This window comes from Salmo salar, chromosome ssa20 (assembly GCF_905237065.1).
Source record: "Salmo salar chromosome ssa20, Ssal_v3.1, whole genome shotgun sequence".
Lineage (NCBI taxonomy): Eukaryota > Metazoa > Chordata > Actinopteri > Salmoniformes > Salmonidae > Salmo > Salmo salar.
In genome coordinates this window covers 38,119,428-38,143,535 of record NC_059461.1, presented here as the reverse complement: position 1 = coordinate 38,143,535, position 24,108 = coordinate 38,119,428, and the positions used below count along the sequence as shown (strand labels likewise).

General features: G+C 43.1%; 1 long non-coding RNA gene across 1 annotated transcript in view; it reads left to right on the top strand.

The window, feature by feature from the left end:
• LOC106580560 (uncharacterized) overlaps nt 1–24,108 on the top strand; it is a 61,285-nt gene that overhangs the window by 16,188 nt on the left and 20,989 nt on the right. The window contains exon 3 of the long non-coding RNA XR_001322907.2: nt 16,740–16,863. This is a non-coding gene — a long non-coding RNA (uncharacterized lncRNA). The remainder of the gene's footprint in view (nt 1–16,739; nt 16,864–24,108) is intronic.

Genomic DNA, 24,108 nt, shown 5'->3' with positions numbered 1-24,108 from the left:
ACCAGGCCCATAGACGCCAGGGATTATGGAAGCGCCAGCACATGAATCCAGTAACTATACGTCTCTGAGATCTATCTTTGTGTTTGTGCTGGTCCTCAGGCGGTTTAACTCATTGATGATGTCTTTGTTAGTTGGACTAGTTAGGACGGACCATTAGGTGGTGGGCTGGGAGGGGGTTGTGGTGGGGGGGGTTCATTTTCTCTCCTTTTGAATAGTAGCTTTAAACAATAAGAACACCTGCTCTTTCCATAACATAGAATTACCAGATGAATCCAGGTGAAAGCTATGATTCCTTATTGATGTCAATCAGAGTAGATGAAGGGGAGGAGACGGGTTAAAGAAGGATTTTTAAGCCTTGAGATATTTGAGACATGGATTGTGTATGTGTGCCATTCAGAGGTTGATTGAGCAAGACAAAACACTTAAATGCCTTTGAAAGGGGTATAGTAGTAGACGCACCGGTTTGTGTCAAGAACTCCAACGCTGCTGGGTTTTCCACACTCAACAGTTTCCTGTGTGTATCAAGAATGACCCACCACCTAAAGGACATCCAGCCAACTTGATACAACTGTGGGAAGCATTGGAGTCAATATGTGCCAGCATCCCTGTGGAACTCACTCACTCACTCACTCACTCACTCACTCACTCACTCACTCACTCACTCACTCACTCACTCACTCACTCACTCACTCACTCACTCACTCACTCACTCACACGTGTACACACATTCCAAACCATGACCCAATATGCCAGACATGCCACAGAATCCAAGTCTGTATTGAACGCCAGGCTGTTTTGAATATCATGGGTTATTTTCCTCTGTTAAATTGGCTGTGGTTGCATTATGATGTTATACTATGAGAAACTTCGGTATGGATCGCTTCACTAATGAGCTGCCTTCCTCATTTCGAAGTAAACAAGTTTGTTTCACTTACTCAGATTAACAGTCACACACATCACTCTACCAAACAGACTCTGGTAACGTGTACCCATCCACCCTCAAACATGACGTGTACCCATCCACCCTCAAACATGACGTCTACCCATCTACCAGACGGCATCCCAATAACCTCACAGACGTGTGAAAGAGTGAATGAAAACATATTTCTGCTAGAATTGCCTCTGTGTTGTGTTTATAATGTACCTGATGAAAACATATTTCAGCTAGAATTGCCTCTGTGTTGTGTTTATAATGTACCTGATATCAGGGTTGATCATTCTAAAGGACATTTTTAATGCTGCGGGCAGTAAGACAGACAACTTCGGGATTACACAATTGTTTTTGTCCCGCTGATTTTATAAACAGACATCTTTCTATTAATTTGTCATTATATTCCACCTATAAAATCACCTTTATTCACACATAAATCTTGCTTGATCAACTTCATTGTTTATTCATTCCTCTCCTCTCCCAATTTGGGCCATGGGTGTGTTTGTGCTGTGCCGAATGCAGGCTGCATTAATTATAATATGTTTTTAACTATAAATAAATAATAAAGGCATTTCAACTTGTTTTCATTAAAATTAGATTTTTTGGAGTCCAAGTTAATTTTCGCACAGCCCTACAAAAGCAACGAAGGCAAAAACCTAGATACACAGTATGTTGTTTATATAATGAAAGCAAACCTATGCCTATACATTTGCTGCATGCAAATAAAGACAAATGTACCTTTATTTTTATTTAACCAGGTAGTTCCCCTTTATTCAACTAGATCGGTCTAATTGAGATGAAAATTGAATAGATGGAGCAAAAAATGTAATATCATGCAAGCAACATATTACCCACAGAAATGAACGAAAGGGGTGATTTTCGCCGTACGCCGGCTACAAACACAACTGCTCTTGTTTCATTCAACTATGTTGGTTCTTTCCATGTTATTGTGAAACATTGTTTGTTAAAACAGTCGAAAACAATTGATCTCAAACAATATATAGCCTAGCCTAACGTGGCACGCAGGCTACAAACACCCATACTAGTGACTACGGCTTGTCCATATTCTTTTAATGATACCAATATTTTTCACCTCCAAGATTCATATTCTTAAGATGCTGGATGAAACTGCACATGAGGAAGTTATGCAGGCAACCAAAGAGCTCATTATGACTTTGGGCCTTGAGGGCGGAGCCCACTGATGAAGAGCCAGGACCCTCACAGCCAAAGAGACCAACGGTCACATACTGTAAGTTCTCCGATTGGAGCAGATAACCTTACGCCCAAGACAAGACGACTAGAAAACAAATTAAAAGACTACATGTCAGTCAAACTCGATCCCAGTCTAACAACCAGACTTGGCACTGTTTTGTTTTTGTGGCAGGCACAGAGATTTAACTTCCCAACGCTCAGCAACCTTGCCCAGCACGGCTTCTAGAGCCCCCTCCGAGCGGGCGTTGGTGTGTGTGTGAGAGACGCTCCATGCTCAAGCCCTCTGTGAGAAACATCTTCATTCTCCACGGGCATTTAAAGTGATGGATAACAGGCCTATAGCCTAATTCACTATGTTTGTTTCATTAAGAAGTGCCTTTGTGTTTAGCATGAGATGCTTTGTTTTAACATGTAACCTTTATTTAACTAGGCAAGTTAGTTAAGAACAAATTCTTATTTACAATGACGGCCTACCCCGGCCAACCCTAACCCAGACAACACTGGGCCAATTGTGCGCTGCACTATGGGACTCCCAATCACGGCCAGTTGTGATACAGCCTGGAATCGAACCAGGGTCTGTAGTGATGCCTCTAGCACTGAAATGCAGTGCCTTAGACTGCTGCGCCACTCGGGAGCCCGAAGAAACAAACTTAGACCCATACCATCCCACCACAACCGGACCGCAGATACGCACGCCCCGCCGACGCACGTACACACACCAGCCACTAATACCACCACCTAGATGCATCACAGCCATTGTACACTAATGCAGTACTATTTTCAGAGTGCTACAGAACACGCACACACTGTTAGAAGAGTTCTACAGAACACACACACACTGTTAGAAGAGTTCTACAGAACCCACACGCACTGTTAGAAGGGTTCTACAGAACACACACACACTGTTAGAAGAGTTCTGGAGAACAGACACACACTGTTATATGAGTTCATCGGTACACATACTGAATCATCATGATTGAACAACATCCCATCATCTGACGCTTAGAATAAAACAGAGAAGGTATAAATAATAGCTAGAAAACTCACTGAGACATAGAACACTGGCTGGTTGCTTCTCAGGGGGGGCTGGCTGGCTTCACTCTGTCAAAGTAGTAGACAGCACAACAATAGACAGCACAGTAAACCAGGAAAGAGAGACCCCATGCATTTGGGAGTAAAGAGAATGCTAAGTAATCAAATTATACCTTATTGGAGGAGCAGTTCTCAGCATCTCACTTTTCTCTAGCTTAGCACAAAGATTCATAGTTGTTTTAGCTACAGATTATACATATAGGAACATAGTGGAGACAATAGATTTATAGTCAGGCTGAATCATCATAAATATAAATAATAAAAGACTCACTAAAGTAAATTGTAGGGCTTCAAACAAACGTTAACCTGTTAAATTTAATGTAAATACAGAGGATTACCAGGCCTTGTACTCCGAGCATGCGCTGTCCAACTGGCAAGTGTCTTCACTGATATTTCCAACCTGTCCCTGTCTGAGTCTGTAATACCAACATGTTTCAAGCAGACCACCATAATCCCTGTGGCCAAGAAGACCAAGGTAACCTGCCAAATGTGTACCGTTCCGTAGCACTCACGTCTGTAGCCATGAAGTCCTGTGAAAGGCTGGTCATGGCTCACATCAACACCATCATCCCTGAAACCCTAGACCCACTCGAATTTGCATACCGCCCCAACAGATCCAGAGAGGACACAATCTCTATTGCACTCCACACTGCCCTTTCCCACCTGGACAAAAGTAACACCTACGTGAGAATATTATTCATTGACAACAGCTCGGCGTTCAACACCATAGTGCCCTCAATGCTCATCAATAAGCTAAGGATCCTGGGACTAAACACTTCCCTCTGCAACTGGATCCTGGACTTCCTGACGAGCCTCCCCAGGTGGTAAGGGTAGGCAGCAACACATCTGCCACACTGATCCTCAACATGGGGACCCTCAGGGGTGCGCGCTTAACCCCTCCTGTACTCCCTGGTCACCCATGACTACGTGGCCAAGCACGACTCCAACACCATCATTTAGTTTGCCGACAACTCAAAGGTGGTAGGCCTGATCACCGACAGCCTATAGGGAGGATGTCAGAGACCTGGAAGTGTGGTGCCATGACAACAACCTCTCCCTGAACGTGATCAAGACAAAGGAGATGGTCGTGGATTACAGGAAAAGGAGGGCCGAGCATGCCCCATTCTCATCGACAGGGCTGTAGTGGAGCAGGTTGAAAACTCCTTGGTTCCTTGGTGTCCACATCACCAACAAACTATCATGGTCTGAACACACCAAGGCAGTCGTGATGAGGTCACGACAATGCCTATTGCCCCTCTGAAAAGACTGAAAAGATTTGGCATGGATCCTCAGATCCTCAAAAAGTTCTACAGCTGCACCAATCGAGAGCGTCCTGACTGGTTGCATCACCGCCTGTTATGGCAACTGCTCGGCCTCCGACCGCAATGCACTACAGAGGGTAGTGCATACGGCCCAGTACATCACTGGGGCCAAACTTCCTGCCATCCAGGATCTCTATACCAGACGGTGTCAGAGGAAGGCCCTAAAAATTGGCAAAGACTCCAGCCACCCTAGTCATAGACTGTTTTCTCTGCTACCACACGCAAGCGGTACCAGAGCGCCAAGTCTAGGTCCAAAAGGATTCTAAACAGCTTCTACCCCCAAGCCATGAGACTGTTGAACAGCTAATCAAATGACTACCCAGACTATTTTGCATTGACACCCCCCCCCCCCCCCCATTGACCCCCCTCTTTTTCCTATTCAGCTACTCGCTTTTATCTATTACAGTGAGGGAAAAAAGTATTTGATCCCCTGCTGATTTTGTACGTTTGCCCACTGACAAAGAAATGATCAGTCTATAATTTTAATGGTAGGTTTATTTGAACAGTGAGAGACAGAATAACAACAAAAAAATCCTGAAAAACGCATGTCAAAAATGTTATAAAATGATTTGCATTTTATTGAGGGAAATAAGTATTTGACCCCCTCTGCAAAACATGACTTAGTACCTGGTGGCAAAACCCTTGTTGGCAATCACAGAGGTCAGACGTTTCTTGTAGTTGGCTACCAGGTTTGCACACATCTCAGGAGGGATTTTGTCACAATCCTCTTTGCAGATCTTCTCCAAGTCATTAAGGTTTTGAGGCTGACGTTTGGCAACTCGAACCTTCAGCTCCCTCCACAGATTTTCTATGGGATTAAGGTCTGGAGACTGGCTAGGCCACTCCAGGACCTTAATGTGCTTCTTCTTGAGCCACTCCTTTGCTGCCTTGGCCATGTGTTTTGGGTCATTGTCATGCTGGAATACCCATCCACGACCCATTTTCAATGCCCTGGCTTAGGGAAGGAGGTTCTCACCCAAGATTTGACGGTACATGGCCCCGTCCATCGTCCCTTTGATGCGGTGAAGTTGTCCTATCCCCTTAGCAGAAAAACACCCCCAAAGTGTAATGTTTCCACCTCCATGTTTGACGGTGGGGATGGTGTTCTTGGGGTCATAGGCAGTATTCCTCCTCCTCCAAACACGGCGAGTTGAGTTGATGCCAAAGAGCTCCATTTTGGTCTCATTTGACCACGACACTTTCACCCAGTTGTCCTCTGAATCATTCAGGTGTTCATTGGCAAACTTCAGACGGGAATGTCTATGTGCTTTCTTGAGCAGGGGGACCTTGCGGGCGCTGCAGGATTTCAGTCCTTCACGGCGTAGTGTGTTACCAATTGTTTTCTTGGTGACTATGGTCCCAGCTGCCTTGAGATCATTTACAAGATCCTCCCGTGTAGTTCTGGGCTGATTCCTCACCGTTCTCATGATCATTGCAACTCCACGAGGTGAGATCTTGCATGGAGCCCCAGGCTGAGGGAGATTGACAGTTCTTTTGTGTTTCTTCCATTTGCGAATAATCGCACCAACTGTTGTCACCTTCTCACCAAGCTGCTTGGGGATGGTCTTGTAGCCCATTTCAGCCTTGTGTAGGTCTACAATCTTGTCCCTGACATCCTTGGAGAGCTCTTTGGTCTTGGCCATGGTGGAGAGTTTGGAATCTGATTGATTGCTTCTGTGGACAGGTGTCTTTTATACAGGTAACGAGCTGAGATTAGGAGCAAAAAAGACACCTGGGAGCCAGAAATCATTCTGATTGAGAGGGGGTAAAATCCTTATTTCCCTCATTAAAATGCAAATCAATTTATAACATTTTTGACATGCGTTTTTCTGGATTATTTTGTTGTTCTTCTGTCTCTCACTGTTCAAATAAACCTACCATTAAAATTATAGACTGATCATTTCTTTGTCAGTAGGCAAATGTACAAAATCAGCAGGGGATCAAATACTTTTCCCCCTCACTGTATCTATGCAGTCACTTTACCCCTACCTACATGTACATATTACCTCAATGACCTGGACTACGCTGTACCCCCGCACATTGACTCTATACTGGTACCCCCTGTATATAGTCTCATTATTGTTATTTTATTGTTACTTTTTATTTTATTTTTTACTTCAGTTTATTTTGTAAATATTACAATTTTCTTAAATTTGCATTGTTGGTTAAGGGCTTGTAAGTAAGCATTTACACCTGTTGTATTTGGCGCATGTGACAAACACAAATCAAATCAAATTGTAAATATATATTTCTGCTTAAATAGACATAACCAAAGTAATGATTTTTAATGAGGGGGCCATAAACATTAACTAGTAATGATGCATACTCCAAGAAAGATAAAAATCTCACCTTTCTGGTAAAAATGTTTAGAAATTGCTGAGGTATACTCACTTTTGAGGAAGATAAGGAGAGCCACACACTCTAGGAGCTCAGATGCAATAATTTAATAACCAACGTTTCGACAGACAAGCTGTCTTCATCAGGGTATAATGACAAACACTGCGGGTCACACAGTTGTCTGTAATCATGGCCGGGTGTGGCTTGATGTCATTGGTTAATTTACAGAATAGAACATATAAAAAACATGATTGGATAGCATGCGATCATAGATACATTTTGGCTACATAGGCCTTAACATTTACAATGAATAGCAAAATCACAAGAATCACAAGAATGGCTGAAGATCAAAGTCTACATTGAGACCAAAGGGAGCAAGGGTCTTTAAATTAAAGATCCAGGCAGCCTCTCGTTTTAACAATAAATTGTTGCGGTCACCCACACTCCTAGGGAGGGTGAGGTGTTCAATGCCAATATAATGTAGGGACGAAATCGAGTGGTTCGCTTCCAAAAAGTGGGCCGCAGCTGGGTATGTCGAATTTTTGCACCTAATGATGCTTGGAGACTCGTACTTTTAACCCACGCTTTAACCCACACTTTAACTAGCCTTTTCTTTTTCAAGTGATCTACTCCGCTAGCCAGCACCTCGCCTAAACAGGTGTGTGTTTCTTTCGCCTCCAGAAAACGCACTTTTGAGGACACAAACTATGATGAAATGATGAAAATATGAAATATCCTATATGATGTAGTTCCTATGAGATCAAGAGTGGCAATTGTCTGTCTCTCTCCATGACCCTGTATACATAAACAAATCATCATCACAGTGTCCAATGTGTGTAGAGAGGACCAGTAAAGCAGTACCAGAACAGTGATGATGAAAGGTTATGTGCTATAGCTGTTCAGGGTCATGGAGAGACAGACTTTTTCCATATGGCATCATACTAGTTAGAATTGCAGAACCACTGGAGTGCAGTGCCTGTCACGGCTGTCAAAAGGATCGGACCAAAATGCAGCATGGTTGTAGTTCCACATATTTATTTATCCGTGAAACGTAATGCAATACACCAAATACTTGAAATAACAAAACAACAAACCGTGACGCAGAGATTAGCACACTACTCAAAATATAATCACCCACAAAACCCAGGAAGAAAAACCCCTACTTAAATATGATCTCCAATCAGAGGTAACGAGGACCAGCTGCCTCCAATTGGAGATCAACCCCAAAAAACAACAACATAGAAATAGAAAAACTAGAACTTAAACATAGAAATAGAAAACATAGAAAAACACAAAACACCCCCTGTCACGCCCTGACCTACTCTACTATAGAAAATGGTCAGGACGTGACAGTGCCAGTACAGTAGACTGCAGTAACCGGTATTCTTTGGTTCTGCTATAAGTATTCACACTATTTGTTATCTTTAGCTAGCCTAATATACTGTCACTACTGTTCTATGCTACTGTATTATTTTGCAATAATACATGCTGTTGCATTAGTGTCGATACGCATGTAAAATGAAACAGTCAGTCCTCAAGTGTTAGCGGTTAGAGCGTTGGGCCAGTAACCGAAAATCTCCTGTTTTGAATACCCGAGCCGACAAGGTTAAAATCTGCCCACGTGCCCTTGAGCAAGGCACTTAATGCTAATTTGCTCCAGGGGTGCCATACTTCTATGGCTGACCCTGTAAAACAACACATTTCACTGCACCTGTCCATTGCATGTTTTCTGTTATAGTGGAAGGTTTGTGTTGGTCCTCCATTGTTTGTTATTGGTAGATATGTCCTCTAAGAGATGAGCCAACATGGGCAGGACCAGTCCTGAACATTTAGAACTTAATGAATTTGAACCAGAATGAATCAGACTTTCACAGGTCATGCAGCCTGAGGTGTTAGACATGTTCAATAGTTCCACTAGGAGCTAGGAGGTGACCAGAATAGAAAGGCTGTGGCTCCATGTATAGGATCGACTAGTCACTTTTTTCAATACATTTATAAAAAATGTAATAACAGTAAGATAATAATAAAACATTAATTTAATATTACACATTCAGGCATTCACACAATCACACGTTTAACAAGGTGTTAGTAAAGGCATCTGCATGCTTCCCTTCCGAAACAGTTTGGAACACTTTGTGCATATATTATGATGACATTTTGTGACGTTTTTGTTCGTTTTGGTCTTCGGCAAGGGTTTTATAGGGATTCTTCAGTTAAGTGTTTGTTGTCATTCAACAAGAGATGACTCGTTTTCTTGCACATTTTTTCTGCACCAAAGATCTTATATGATGTAAAATTACGCTACTAAGACCTCCTCTGCAAAAACATCAAAATGAATGACAGATTTATTGAGTTATCTTAGATTAATTCAGACTATTTTGAGGAAGTGTATACTGGCTACGGCGTCTCAACATGGACAAAGAGTACTATTACTGATCTTTCTCATTTTTCAAGCAAAGGTCTTATAAGGGAGTATGCGAGCACATTCGCTTGAGTTCGGCTAGGCGCCATACAAAGTGAAATATGCTGACGCTTTAATGCGTGTGATGGTATGGTGTGATGTATATGGAATGGATTGACAGTTTATAGTTCATGTTGTGAATGTCCCATTTACTGAGAGCAGTCATCTATCTGCTAGTCACTCATTGTCTGTCCCTCCATGCAAAATAAATCAAGAAGCATTGTCTGTGGATGAGACAGTGTGTGTGTGTCTCGTAATCAGGCTTAGCATACCTCGTAATCAAGATTAACATTTTACACACACACACAAACAAAAGGACATCTTGCTGAGAGGGGCCAGAGAAATAAGAGGGTGGGGAGGTATGGAGGGAGGAGAATGACAAACATTAAACAGGGTAATGGAAAGAGAGCGAGAGAGAGAGAGAGAGAGTAACCCTAGTACCTGTAGCAGGGGCTGAGGCGTTTAGCTGGTGGTGCCAGAGAGCTTTTACCAGTCTGTGGTCAGACAGAAATTAAAGGCAATGGAGCGATTGAATGGTTAGTCACACACACACACACACATGAACACAAACACACACACACACACACACGGTTGAGTGGACTTTGAGAAATCACTTTTAGATTTTATAATGTCACAGTGATTCCACGTCTCCATCACCCATAATGCAGAGTGAATGAACGAGCGTTCTGACACACACTCACACCGCTGGAAAGGAGGAAGGGAGGGATGGAGGGATGGAGGGAAGGGGAGAGAAACACACAGCTCATTAAAATACAGATGTGACTTATACCTATACGGATATTTTGGGAGGTGTTTGTCGCAAAAGCATTGATAACAACCAAATCAGTAAACATTACACCCATTGGTAGTACAGATGCATACCATGATAGCAGTGATTAGTAGAAGGTAGGGTTTACTGTAAGTCTCTCTCAATTAGCTTTTTTGGGAGGGAGAGAAATATTGAGAGAGGGGTGGAGAGAGAGAGAACAGGTCAAAGATAAAGAAGCTCTCACTGTCTGTCTGTCTTTCTCGCTCTCTGTCACCCTCTCTGTCTCTGTTTCTCTCTGTTTTTTGTTGTTGTACTTTCTATAGTGAAATAACAGGCAGGTCACCCGTGATACAAGTCAGTTTTCGACGTCCATCCAGGTCTGAGAGTGTCGTGAGATTACGTGGAAATTGACCACTATGGGCAACAGTGAGCACTATCACCTTCAAGTAGGCTTCAGTTTCGGTTTTGCTAGGGCTTTGGTGATGGGGATGGTGGATGTGTGTAAGCATCTCTCTCTGATTCAAATGGCTGGATGATCAAATCTGGTGATAAAAAGTAGCATTTTGAGATTTTTGTTTTAAAAGTTCATCCATGTTTCTCAAATGTCAAATTTCGAAGTTGTTCCAACTGTCAAATTTCAAATTGTTTAAGGCAGCGTTTCTTAAACTCAGTCCTCGGGACCCCAAGGGGAGCACGTTTTTGTTTTTGCCGTAACACTACACAGCTGATTCAAATGATCAAACGTTGATGATTAGTTGATTATTTGAATCAGATGTGTAGTGCTAGGGCAAAAAAACAAAACATGCACCCCTTGGGGTCCCGAGGAATGAGTTTGGGAAACCCTGGTATAAGGTCTAAGATGAAGTTTGAATCCAGCGATAGAAAGTTTCTCAAATTTCAAAGTTGTTCCAAAAGTCAAATTTGGCATTAACTCCAAATTGTTAAGGTTAGGGTTAAGTTCAGTTATTATATAAAATATCAGAAACAACTTTCTATTGCTGGATAGGAACTTGCAACCTTTGGGATCAGAGGAAGACGCTTACGCCCATCCCCCGTCCACAACACCCTAGCAAAACCGAAATCGACTTGAAGGTAACAGCTCTCACTGTTGCCCCTAGTGGCTGGTTTCCGTGTCATCTCCCGACGTCCTCAGACATGGATGAACATCGAATACTGACTTGTATCATGGGTGACCTGGCTGCGCACACATACACAAACGCACACATACATGTACACACACAACCAAATAATGAAACCATGAAACTGTATACCAAATCTATTAATTTTAAATGTGGATTATTTCTACTTGCCATTAACATTCACCTGATGATAAGACAATACGTGATTTTTAAACATTTTTGTTTTCATATAATGGGGGGCCCTGGGATGCCGGTTTGCCTGGTTGGGGTCCCTGGGCAGGATCCCTGGGCAGGATCCCTGGGCAAGAAAAGTTTGAAAAACCGCCTGCCTCAGAGGACCTTAGGGAAATATGCTGGTGATATAAGAAAAATCCAACAACCCTGATACAATTGTGAGTTATACTTTTACATTACCGTGATCTATTGAATGCTCCTCCCACAGATACACACACAGACACAGACACAGACACACACACACACACACACACACACACACACACACACACACACACACACACACACACACACACACACACACACACACACACACACACGTCATCTAGGGACAGCTAACAGCACAATACCAAAGGAAGCTTATGACATGTTTAGCAAACACAGGAAATTAATGTAGTTTCCCTAAAGTTTCCCTGTGTGTGTGTGTGTGTGTGTGTGTCTGTGTCTCTGTGTGTGTGTGTGTGTGTGTGTGTGTGTGTGTGTGTGTGTGTGTGTGTGTGTGTGTGTGTCTGTGTCTGTGTGTGTATCTGTGGGAGGAGCATTCAATAGATCACGGTAATGTAAAAGTATAACTCACAATTGTATTAGGGTTGTTGGATTTTTTGATATCAGTGGATATTAAATCATGTTTCACTAATGTCCCAAACACCAAATCACACTACAGAATGAATGATGATGGTTCCCCTAGTCCAGCTGTTTTGGGCTGATGAGGCTGAAACCCACTTTTAGACAAGGCTAGATGGGGGGGGGTGGAGGTTATGGTTCATACCAAGCCTCTCTCCGTACCCCCAAGTTTCCATCTTAAATGACCATTACTCTCCAAACCACTCTGAGAAGTGTTTATTTGGGTTCATTTCGGAGTAGGAGTTGTGGAGTGTTGAGAGATGTAGGATATATGGAATGGAAGGATGGATGAAATGTCTCTTTCATGTAGAGGAGTTGAAGCAGACCACAAAGTGCGCACGCACACTCACTCACACTCACAACACATGCACACACACAAACACACGCAGTGTTTGATCTCATGACTCGGTCAGGGTTGAGACTAACAATAGCCCCAATAGTCTTGTGTTGAAAGCATTTCCCCACTAGAGTGGGAAACCTATCCCCTGTCTTGACCCTACACATAAGCTCACGTGAACCACTCACACATATTGTGTGTGTGTGTTCGTGCGTATGCTTGATGAGAGAGAGAGAGAGAGAGAGAGAGAGAGAGAGAGAGAGAGAGAGAGAGAGAGAGAGAGAGAGAGAGAGAGAGAGAGAGATATTAGGGGTTTTATGACCTGATTCCTCTGGCTTTTCAAAGGTTCCCTGGCAGAGAAGAGGATAATGGGTGGGCCTCTCAGAGACCTTTAAATATGGAGGGACTTAACAGTCACCTCTCACAAAATGGAGGGACTTAACAGTCAGCTCTCACAAAATGGAGGAGTGGTGAGGTGAGGAGAGCAAGACAGAAAAACAGACAGAGATGTCAAATTGTCTTTTTACCAAATTACCGTTCAACAGACCATGTATTCACCCTGCACCCCCTAATGAACAAATAAACAAACCAAAACAAAGGCAAAGACTTTTGATGTTTATTTGACGTCAAAAAAGCTATTGATTAAATTTGTAATGAGGGTCTGCTATACAAATTGATGTAAGTGGTGTTGGGGGAAAAACATACAACATTATAAAATCCATGTACACAAACAACAAGTGTGTGGTTAAAATTGGCTAAAACCACACACATTTCTTTCCACGGGGCCATTGGGTGAGACAGGGATGCAGCGTAAGCCCCACCCTGCTAGAATCTGAAGTCAAATTTCTACTGTTTGCTGATGATCTGACGCTTCTGTCCCCAACCTTGGAGGGCCTACAGCAGCACCGAGATCTTCTGCACAGATTCTGTCAGACCTGGGCACTGACAGTAAATCTCAGTGAAAATAATATAATGGTGTTGCAAAAAAGGTCCAATTGCCAAGAACAGAAATATAAATTCCATCTAGACACCGTTGCCCTAGAGCACACAAAAAACTATACATACCTCGGCCGAAACGTCAGCGCCACAGGTAACTTCAACAAAGCTGTAAATAATCTGAGAGACAAGGCAAGAAGGGCATTCTATGCCATCGAAAGGAACATAACATTTGACTAAACAATTAGGATCTGGCTAAAAATACTTGAATTAGTTATAGAACCCATTGCCCTTTATGGTTGTGAGGTCTGGGGTCCACTCACCAACCAACAATTCACAAAATGGGACAAACACCAAGTTGAGACTCTGCATGCAGAATTCTGCAAAAATATCCTCTGTGTACAACGTAAAACACAAAATAATTCATGCAGAAAATATTAGGCCGATACACTCTAATTATCAAAATCCACAAAAGAGGCATTAAATTCTACAACCACCTAAAATTCCCAAACAAAGCCATTACCTACAGAGAGATGAACTTGGAGAAGAGTCCCTTAAGCAAGTTGGTCCTGGGGCTCTGTTCACAAACACAAACAGACCCCACAGAGCCCCAGGACAACAACACAATTAGACCCAACCAAATCATGAGATAACAGAAAGATAATTACTTGACACATTGGAAAGAATTAACAAAAAAACAGAGCAAACTAGAATGCTATTTGGCCCTAAACAGAGAGTACACAGTGGCAGAATACCTGACCACTGTGACTGACCCAAAATCAAGGAAAGCTTTTTGACTATGTACTGGCTCAGTGAGCATATCCTTGCTATTGAGAAAAGTCACCATACAGACCTGGCTCTCAAGAGAAGACAGGCTATGTGCACACTGCCCACAAAATGAGGTGGAAACTTAGCTGCACTTCCTAACCTCCTGACAAATGTATGGCTATATTAGAGACACACATTTCCCTTAGATTACACAGACCCACAAAGAATTTGAAAACAAATCAATTTTGATAAACTCCTATGAGTAGCTCGCGACATGTTGTATTTAGCTCTCATGCTAAAAAAGTTTGGAGATCCCTGTTCTGAGGCCATGTCAATGCATAAATCAGATGAGAAGAACATTTTTTTAGGTCTGGATGTCACGGCTTTCTTCGTCGGAGGACGATATAGCGAAATCATCGTCCGAAAAGGTGGACCAATATGCAGCAGAGTTGGTGTTCATTTTCTTAATTTATTAACAAACGTTGAACACGAAAAAAACAAGAAAACAATAAGCACGACAAATGACAGTTTTGCATGCTCACAAAAACACGCAATGCAAAAACAATCTCCCACAAATACAAGACAAACACACCCAACTAATATAGGACTTCCAATCAAAGGCAACACCAAACAGCTGCCTTCAATTGGAAGTCCACCCCAATTAACTCAACATAGAAACACACTCACTAGACTACACATAGAAATACATAAACATAGACCATAACTCAAAACCCAGAAATAATAAATCAAACACCCTCCTAACTAACACACCACCCTGAACCACATAAAACAAATACCCTCTGCCACGTCCTGACCAAACTACAATAACAATTAACCCTTATACTGGCCAGGACGTGACACTGGAAGAAAACTAACACATTTAAAATTTTTTTGTGTAAATCCTCTTTAATAGTGCATCTGGCCTTTAATTGCGAATCTAGTGAGTGAGAAATGTGCCTTCTAACATGTTGGTTTAGCGATGGTTCTGTACTGCTGCTGTTGCATGTACTTTCAGAATTGTTTGGCGAGCTACTCATAGGTGGGATACGAGCTGCTGATAACTCTCGATCGACCTGATGGGGAACCCTGGTGTAGGCTATACTGTAGTTGTTTGACTTGAGGTTTTGCCAGCCTCTGGTTGTGGATACCATTGTTGGAGGAGTGCAAAATAGGAACAAGACAGGAGAAATGTATTAGAAAAGTTGCATATCTAGGTGTGTGTGTGTGTGTGTGTGTGTGTGTGTGTGTGTGTACAAATACATACACAGTGGCTAACCAGTGTATACAAATACACACACAGACACAGATCAATTTTCATACCAGTCTCTATGGAGCCTATTTGAGAGAACAAGAGCTGGGAAATATGTGTTTCGTCTATCCCAGGGAGAGGCAGGCAAGGCTGGGCACAGCTCACAGCACCGTGGGGGCGTCACTCTGGAGGCCCTTTTTGTATATTATCACATAATACCACATCTCATCATAACACATCATTAATCAACACTATCCCAACAGAGCAAACTTAGAACTGAACATATCTGACATATTCTTCCTTTAATTGTCTCTTTCCAATCTTCCCTATCTTCCGCTGTTCTAGAACTTATTTAGCCATGTATGGAAATAGTCATAAGGCTTTGGGCATCAGCAGAGAATAACTTTAATCAAAGGTGTTCCTTCTTTCACTTGTGGCTGTGTGCTGTTGTTAGATTTAGAAGACTTATCATCTCCCCAAGGTGTGGTGTTTTAATAAGCGCTGTTTTCACTGTCTCTTTCACTCAGTCTACGGAATAACTCCTCCGCCTTCCTCCATCACCGCTCGGCTTCAAAATATAACATTCCCCCAATGTTTCCCTAACATTCCCCCAACATTTCCCTAACATTCCCTCAACGTTTCCCTAACATTCCCCCAACGTTTAACTAAATTCCTTCAACATTTCCCTAACATTCCCTCAATGTTTCCCTAACATTCCCCCAACCATTCCCTAACACTCCGCCTACCTTTCCCTAACATTCCACCAATGTTTTCCTCTAGTATTTTAATAGCGTTCTAGCTGGACCCGAAGACTTTCAGTCTTTGTGCTAAGCTAGTTAGCATTGGCTCATGAAACTACATCTAACTTCCTTCATACTGGACGCAGATAAAAACATGTTCATCTGACTCTGGGGAAGTAGATAAAGGGCGCTGCCAAAATCCATAATCAATGTTTTTCATAAAATACCCCTCAAACAAAATTAAATGTTTTCCGATATGGGTATTGTACTGGAATTGTAATACTGTATGTTGTGGAGGTTGACTTGATGTGTATGGCACGTTTTCCCTTGAATACTGTAGTCGGGATGATGATTATTACAGGTGTTTGTTAGCTGTACGCTTAATGCTTCCCTGTTTGTGTGTGTGTGTGTGTGTGTGTGTGTGTGTGTGTGTGTGTGTGTGTGTGTGTGTGTGTGTGTGTGTGTGTGTGTGTGTGTGTGTGTGTGTGTGTGTGTGTGTGTGTGTGCGGGTGCATGTGGTCAAGTAAATCATACTGATGTTGTTGATCATGTTGAGACCCACAATTAACTCTTCCCTTCTATTTACAGTGCCTAGGTGATGCCGGAGCAGCTGGTGTTGCTATTGGAGCTTCTGCTGACGGAGGCAGAGCTAAGTGTGACGTCATTGCATACAATCCAGAGAACCTATGATGTACAGAACAAGGACGCTGAGGTAAGACACACACACACACACACACACACACACACACACACACACACACACACACACACACACACACACACACACACACACCTTATTTTTCATTTGTTCTCACCTCCTATGCAGTGTTTGGTGCTGTGTTATGTTACGTGCACTATACTGTCTAGTATCTACATGATCAATTACATTTTAGTTGAACTGAAGTGAGCATCTTTTGTAGTGATCAATGTAAAAAGACAAACAATCTTAAAGCAGGAATGAAAGACATTTGTATCATAGGATGGGTAAGTGCACTCTGCTCATAATATAACTTCCTATACTGAGAATGTACTTCACTTCTAAGAATAAAAGACCGTAAATAATGCGATTGTATTGACCCAGTCTGGCCTTCGGTGGTCCAGCACGAGAATTTCTTTGCAAAGGCCTGTATAGCCTGCCTGGAGGTAGCAGACCAACAGAGAAACTGCAAAACGACAGTACAAGGACAAATTGGAGTCTCAATTCAACGGCTCAGACACACATGTGGCAGGAACTCCCGACAATCACGGATTATAAAGGGGAAAGCCAGCCACATCGAGGACACTGATGCCGCGCTTCTGGAGAAGCTAAACTGGGTGCTCTCGATCTCCGTGGCCGATGTGAGTAAGACATTCAAGTATGTTAATTCTCGCAGACGGCATTTCAAGCCGAGCCCTCAGCGCACGTGCAGACCCGCTGGCTGGAGTGTTTAGGGACATTTTCAATCTCTCCCTATCCCAGTCTGTTGTCCCCACTTGCTTCAAGATGTCCACCATTGTTCCTGTACCCAAGAAAGCGAAGGTAACTGAACAAAATGACTATCGCCCCGTAGCATTCACTTCTGTCATCATGAAGTGCTTTGAGAAGCTAGTTAAAGATCATATCACCTCCACCTTACCCGACACCCTCTACGCACTACAATTTGCATACCGCTAAAGATCCACGGATGACGCAATCGCCATTACATTGCACACTGCCCTATCCCACCTGAACAAGAAGAATACCTATGTAAGAATGCTGTTCATCAACTACAACTCAGCCTTCAAAACCATAGTGACCTCCAAGCTTATCACGAAGCTCAGGGACCTGGGTCTGAACCCATCCCTGTGCAACTGTGTCCTAGACTTCCTGGCGGGCCGACCCCAGGTGGTGAAGGTAGGCAAAATACCTCTGCGGCGCTGATCGTCAACAAGGGGGCCCCACAGGGGTGCATCATCAATCATTAAGTTTGCCTGATTACTAACAATGACAAGACAGCCTACAGGGAGCCCTGGTGGAGTGGTGCAGGAAAAATAACCTCTCCCTAAACGTAAACAAAAAGAAGGAGCTGATCGTGGACTGAAGAATGCGGGAGGCTGAAGAAATTTGTCTTGGCCCCTAAGATCCTCACAAACTTCTGTAGATGCACCATTGAGAGCATTCTGTCAGGCTGTATCACCGCCTGGTACATCAACTGCACCGCCCGCCCTCCAGGACATCTGCCTGCCCTCCAGGACATCTACAGCAGTTGGTGAGTTAGAAAGTCAAGAAGATCATCAAGGACCTCCACCACCCGAGCCACGACCTGTTCCCTCTGCTACCATCTAGAAGTCGGAGACAGTACAGGTGCATCAAAACTGGGATCAAGAGACTGATAAACAGCTTCTATTTCCAGGCCACTAGACTGTTAAACAGTCATCACTAGCCGACCTCTGCTCAGTACCCTGCCCTGAACCTTAGACACTGCCACTAGCCGGCAACTACCGGTACTCTACACTGTAGAGACTGCTGCTATGTACATTGTCATTGAACACTGGTCACTTTAATAATGTTTATATACAATTTCACCCATTTTATATGTATATACTGTATCCTAGTCATGGCTCATCCTATATAGCTACTGCTGTACACACCACGCTTGTCAAATCAAATTATATTTGTTGCGTGCTTCGTAAACAACAGGTGTAGACTAATCGGTGAAATGCTTCATTACGGGCCTTTCCCAACCAACCAATGTTATGGTTAGTGCTCTGTCCTTCCATGTAAGTGTTGTAGAATGTGTGTGAGATATTTGTGAGCATTTAATGTGCTGTGAAGGATAGTGTGTGAGCACTGGTTTAAACGCAAGCGTGTGTGATTGTGTTTGGAAGTGTGTGAGTGATCATGAATATGTGTGTGTGAATGCATGTGGAAGTGTATGTCTGTGCCTACGAATGAGTGTGTTTGCATGTAATGAGAGTGAATGCGTGACTGTGGCTAGCTTCCTTTCATGTGGGTCTCATGTGATGTGTGTGTGTGTATTTGTAACGGCCATTTGTCGGTCAAGCACATAGGGCACATTGTACCACAGAAGGCCTTGAAGCCCATGCTAGGTTGAAGGGTCGAGAAAGGAAATGAGTATGTTACACCATACCACACCAAGGACACTCCTCATGTGTAGGAGGAAAGGAGAAGAGAGAGAGAGACCTGCAGGGTCGTTTTAGAATCAAATCAAACTTTATTTGTCAGATGCGCTGAAATACAACAGCTGTAGACCTTACAGTGAAATGCTTGCTTACAAGCCCCTATCCAACAAAACAGTTCAAGAAATAGAGCTAAGAAGATATTTACTAAATAAACTAATGTTAAAATAAAATTAAAACATTTAAAAAGTTACAATAAAATAACAACAATAAGGCTATATACAGGGGATACCAGTACTGAGTCAATGTGCGGGGGTACAGGTTAGTCGAAGTAATTTGTACGTGTTATTAGGGGTCACTGGGGGGAGGTCAATGTAAATAGTCTGGGTGGCCATTTGATTAATTGTTCATCAGCCTTATTGCTTGGGGGTAGAAGCTGTTATTAAGGAGCCTTTTGGTCCTAGACTTGGCGCTCCGGTACCGCTTGCTGTGCGGTAGCAGAGAGAACAGTCTGTGACTTGGGTGACTGGAGTCTTTGACAATTTTTGGGGCCTTCCTCTAACACGCCTAGTATGGATGGCAGGAAGCTTGGCCCCAGTGTTGTAATTGGCCATACGCACTACCCTCTGTAGTGCCTTACGGTCAGATGCCATGCAGTTGCCATACCAGGCTGTGATGCAACCGGTCAGGATGCTCTCGATGGTTCAGCTGTAGAACTTTTTGAGGATCTGAGGACCAATGGCGAATCTTTTCAGTCTCCTGAGGGGGAAAAGTTGTTGTCGTGCCCTCTTCATGACTGTCTTGGTGTGTTTGGAGCATGATAGTTTGTTGGTGATGTGGACACCAAGGAACTTGAAACTCTCGACCCTGTCGATGTTAATGGAGGCCTGTTCAGCTCGCCTTTTCCTGTAGTCCACGATCAACTCCTTTGTCTTGCTCACATTGAGGGAGAGGTTGTTGTCCTGGCACCACACTTCCAGGTCTTTGACCTCCTCCCTACAGGCTGTCTCGTCGTTATTGATGATCAGGCCTAACACTGTTGTGTCATCAGAAAATTGAATGATGGTGTTGGAGTCGTGTTTGGCCACGCAGTTGTGGGTGAACAGGGATTACAGGAGGGGACTAACCATGCACCCCTGAGGGACCCCGGTGTTGCGGATCAGCGTAGCAGATGTGTTGTTGCCTACCCTTACCACCTGGTGGCGGCCAATCAGGAAGTCCAGGATCCAGTTGCAGAGTGAGGTGTTTAAATCTCAGCGTCCTTAGTTTAGTGATGAGCTTTGTGGGCACCATGGTGTTGAACATTGAGCTGTAGTCAATGAACAGCATTCTCACATAGGTGTTCCTTTTGTCCAGGTTTGGAAAGGGCAGTGTCGAGTGAGATTGAAGTGGCTTCATCTGTGGATCTGTTGGGGAGGTATGCGAATTGGAGTGGGTCTAGGGTTTCTGGGACGATGGTGTTGATGTGAGCCATGACCAGCCTTTCAAAGCACTTCATGGCTACCGACATAGAAGGATGTAGAGTACTGTGCAGTCAGGTCACATGTGATACAAGTCAGTATTCAACGTCCATCCATGTCTTAGGACGTCGGGAGATGACATGGAAACCAGCCACTAGGGGAAATAGTGAGCGCTGTTACCTAAATCTTAAGGTCTCTGGTGCCAAAGGTTGCATGTTTGAATCCTGCGATAGAAAGCTGTTTTTGATATTTTTGTTTTAAGCCTATCCCAAACCTTAACCCTTAGATTAACCATTCAGTGTTAATGCCCTTACCTTAAGATTTCTGAGTTAATGTCTAGATTTAACCTTAAACACTTTGAAATTTGACGTCTGACAAACATGGATGAACGTCTAATTCAGACGTGAGACTGCGATAGATGGTTTCACTGTGACCTTTACCAGATTAAGCTAGGGAAAGAACATGTTCAGCATTTTTTGTCGAGTTGAGACCAACAGTTATTGTATTTAGTGGTACTTGTCTGTGTATCTGTTTGAATGCCGTCCAGGCACCCTGCTCTGATGCCCTGAGTAACCCCGGCAGCTGGTCCATGTGCTGGGTTGCATTCCTGGGGAGAGCCCTGGAGCTCCCTCTTACCCCTCTCTTACCCCCCCATCAGGCCTACAGGTGTGTGTGTTCATGCTAGTGTGAGCGCATGTGTGTATTGAAAGTGAGGTAAAAAAGATAAAGGAAAACGAGAGAAATATAGAATTGAAATGGCATGTTAGTAAGTGATGTGGTATTACACCTGGTTGCTAAGATAGATAGAATCCTGTTATAAGGGATGTGGTATTACACCTGGTTGCTAAGACAGATAGCCTCCTGTTATAAGTGATGTGATATTATACCCGGTTGCTAAGATAGATAAACTCCTGTTATACGGGATGTGGTATTACACCTGGTTGCTAAGATAGATAGACTCCTGAATAAGGGATGTGGTATTACACCTGGTTGCTAAGATAGATAGCCCCTGTAGTAAGCAATGCGGTATTACACCTCATTGCTAAGATAGCCTCCTGTTATGAGGGATGTTGTATTACACCTGGTTGCTAAGATAGCCTCCTGTTACAAAGTATGTGGTATTACAACTGGTTGCTAATATATCCCCCTATTTTAAGGGATATGGTGTTACACCTGGTTGCTATGAAAGATGGCTTCCTGTTATAACGGATGTGGTTTTACACCTGGTTGCTAAGATGGACTCCTGTTATAAGGGATGTGGTATTACACCTGGTTGCTAAGATATATATACTCCTGTTATAAGGGATGGGGTATTACACCTGGTTGCTAAGATATATAGACTCCTGTTATAAGGGATGTGGTATTACACCTGGTTGCTAAGATATATAGACTCCTGCTATAAGGGATGTGGTATTACACCTGGTTGCTAAGAAAGCCTCCTGTTATAAGGGATGTGGTATTACACCTGGTTGCTATGATATATAGCTTCCTTTTAAAATTGATGTAGCATTACGCCTGGTTCCTAAGATAGACTCCTCTTATAAGGGATGCGGTATTACACCCGGTTGCTAAGATAGCCTCCTGTTACAAGGGATGTGGTACTACACCTGGTTGCTAAGATGGATAGCCTCCTCTTATCAGTGATGCGGTATTACATCTCATTGCTAAGATATCCCCCTCTTATAAATGATGTGGTACTACACATGTTTGCTAAGATAGCCCCTTGTTATAAGTGATGTGATATTACACCTGATTGCTATCATCGTTAGCCTCATGTTATAAGTGATGGAGTATTACACCTGATTGCTATCATCGTTAGCCTCATGTTATAAGTGATGGAGTATTACACCTGATTGCTATCATCGTTAGCCTCATGTTATAAGTGATTGGGTATTATTCCTGGATGGTATGATTGATAGCCTCCTGTTATTAGTGATGTGGCATCACACCTGTTTGCTTAGATAGATAGCTTCCAGTTTTAAGTGATGGAGTATTACACCTGGTTGCAATGATAGATAGCTTCCTGTTATAAGTGATGGGGTATTACACCTTGTTGCTAAGATAGATAGCCTCCTGTTATAAGGGATGGGGTATTTCACCTCGTTGCTAAGATAGATAGCCTCATTTTATATGTGATGTGGCATTACACCTGCTTGCTAAGATCGATATCCTCCTGTTATACGTGATGGGGTATTACCCTTGGTTGCTATGAACGATGGCCTCATGTTGTAAGTTATGTGGCATTACACCTGGTTGCTTTGATAGATAGCAATGTTTATTTTCATGTTTATTTTTATTTATTTTTTATTTCACCTTTATTTAACCAGGTAGGCTAGTTGAGAACAAGTTCTCATTTACAACTGCGACCTGGCCAAGATAAAGCAAAGCAGTGCGACACAAACAACAACACAGAGTTACACATGGAACAAACAAACATACAGTCAATAACACAATAGAAAAAGTCTATATACAGTGTGCGCAAATGAGGTAAGATAAGGGAGGTAAGGCAATAAATAGGCCATAGTGGCGAAATAATTACAATTTGGCAATTAAACACTGGAGTGATAGATGTGCAGAAGATAATGTGCAAGTAGAGATACTGGGGTGCAAAGGAGCAAAAAAATAAAAATAGAAAATAACAGTATGGAGATGCGGTAGTTGGACGGGCTATTTACAGATGGTCTATGTACAGGTGCAGTGATCTGTGAGCTGCTCTGACAGCTGGTGCATGAAGTTAATGAGGGAGATTATGAGTCTCCAGCTTCAGTGATTTTTCAAATTCGTTCCAGTCATTGGCAGCAGTGAACTGGAAGGAAAGGCGGCCAAACGAAGAATTGGCTTTCGGGGTGACCAGTGAAACATACCTGCTGGAGCGCGTGCTACGGGTGGGTGCTGCTGTGGTGACCAGTGAGCTGAGCTAAGATGGAGCTTTACTTAGCAAAGACTTATAGATGACCTGGAGCCAGTGGACTTTGGTGACAAAACGGATGGCACTGTGATAGACTGAATCCAATTTGCTGAGTAGAGTGTTGGAGGCTATTTTGTAAATGACATCGCCAGTGCAGTGGTAAGCTGGGAGGAGGTGCTCTTATTCTCCATGGACTTTACAGTGCCCCAGAACTTTTGGGAGTTTGTGCTACAGGATGCACATTTCTGTTTGAAAAAGCTAGCCTTTGCTTTCCCAACTGCCTGTGTATATTGGTTCCTAACTTCCCTGAAAGTTGCATATCGTGGGGGCTATTTGATGCTAATGCAGTACGCCACAGGATGTTTTTGTGCTGGTCAAGGGCAGTCAGGTCTGGAGTGAACCAAGGGCTATATCTGTTCCTGGTTCTACATTTTTTGAATGGGGCATGCTTATTTAAGATGGTGAGGAAAGCACTTTTAAAGAATAACCA